The sequence below is a fragment of the Gavialis gangeticus genome, unplaced genomic scaffold, assembly GCF_001723915.1.
Source record: "Gavialis gangeticus isolate Ggan-Ray unplaced genomic scaffold, GavGan_comp1, whole genome shotgun sequence".
Lineage (NCBI taxonomy): Eukaryota > Metazoa > Chordata > Crocodylia > Gavialidae > Gavialis > Gavialis gangeticus.
The window spans coordinates 57,413,024-57,414,772 of record NW_017729034.1 but is presented as its reverse complement, the minus strand read 5'-3'; the positions used below and the strand labels follow the sequence as shown (position 1 = coordinate 57,414,772).

Here is a 1,749-nt window from a genome sequence, read left to right as displayed (position 1 = left end):
GGCAGCAAGGAGCAGAGCCAGCAGTGCGGAGAGCTGCCCCCAGCTGGTAAGTCCGGTGGTGGTGGGGGGAGAGCAGATGAACATTCCTGGCGGTGAGGGAGGGGACAGGGGCAGGCACTGCCCAGGCAGGGCAGAGGGTGGGGCTGGAGCCGTGGCTTGTGAAGGTGCAGCTCCCACTGCTGCTTGCACCTGGGAGAGCATGGGGAGGTGTGTGCCCCCTGGATCTGTGCAGGGTGAGCTGCAGCCAGAGCTGCGTGGGGCTCTTCTCAGTGGGGGCTGGGCTCAGAATGGGTGCTGGTGGCACTGGGATGACGCTGCATCCACCCTGGATTTTGCCGTTGCTCTGCTCCCAGTGCTGCTGCTGCCAGCCACTCAGCACAGCCCCGGCTCTTCTTCCCCTAATGAGTCATGGCTCTGCTCCCTCCACCCCTCCTGGGCAGTGCCTGCCCCACACCCCTTCCCTCTCCCCTCCCCTTCCACCACACTGGATTTACCAGCTGGAGGCAGCTGTATCAGAAATTGAATTGGTATCGGCTGATATGCCTCCTTAAATATTGGCTGTCAGTATCAGCGCCAAAAATCTTTATTGGTGCACCCCTAGCTTCATAGTTTTTTAAAAAAAAAAAAAGGGAGATGGAATACCATAGATCTAGTTTTATATTATTGACAGTATTCTCCAATTCTGTCTGTCGGACAGAAAGGTTACCAAGTCTGGCTAGCTTCATCTTAGTTCCATTTAAAGAATGTTTTCACGCAGTACCCTCTTCCCCTTAGCCATCCAGTACTATTTGGCCTTTGAGATCAACAAACACAGAAGTGCATCGCAAACATTTTAATTAAGACAGGGTTTTAAAAAAATGTAATCCACTTGCCAGTTCAGTAGGAGGGAAGCTTCCTTGGGTGAGCAGAAGACCAGAGAAAACAATTTCTGCAGAACATGAATGTCACATTCCTAGCTTTTATGGGAAGGGAATATAAATTTTAAAATGTGAACCAGTATATTGCTGTTCCTAAGCCCACACCCAGTCCCAGGGTCTGTTCTGCTGCCACGCTTTCCCTAAGCCACACTATAGTGAAATAATAACACTTTAAGAACTACATTGTCAGATGCTTATTCACAACGTGAGGACATTGGTATCCTAGGCAAAAGTCTTACTAGGGATGCTTCTTTGCTTTGGCACAGGAAGTCAGATGCTGGAGCAATTTTACAGAGGAGGTGGTTATAAATAGTAGAGAAAAGGGAAAGGAAAGAAGGTGAGATTCTGCCTCTTTCAAAAAAAAAAAAAAAATCTAGTACAGGAGCTTCAGTCCTGGACCAGGATCCCATTGTGCTAAATGCTGTACATGCAGCTTTCTGAGGCAGGATCTGTATTTGTTCTGACAGTTTGAGCGCGTCTACAAGAGACTTGTTAATGCGCATTATGGGCATGCGCCTACACATGCATGCCTTTAATGCACATTAACTTAGGCTAATCATGCCTAAATTTGATACCTGTAAATGCAGGTATCAAATTTAGGCAGGATTAGTTAATGTGCATTAATGCACCTGTAGATGTGACCCAGCACTAGTCTTAGTGCCGGGTCTGCTCTACCACTAGGGGGCCAGAATGAGCTCAGGCCCCCTAGACCCTCCCTCCCCCCACCCCCCAAGCCCTCCACGCTGGGCTTGAAGACCCAAAATATTGTTTTACCCTTACAAGTGGTTTGTTTGTTTTTGTTATTGTGGGTGGGTGGGGAGGGAGGGGAGAG

General features: G+C 49.1%; 1 protein-coding gene across 1 annotated transcript in view; it reads left to right on the top strand.

The window, feature by feature from the left end:
• PGBD5 (piggyBac transposable element derived 5) overlaps positions 1–1,749 on the top strand; it is a 148,905-nt gene that overhangs the window by 107,292 nt on the left and 39,864 nt on the right. The window lies entirely within an intron of this gene.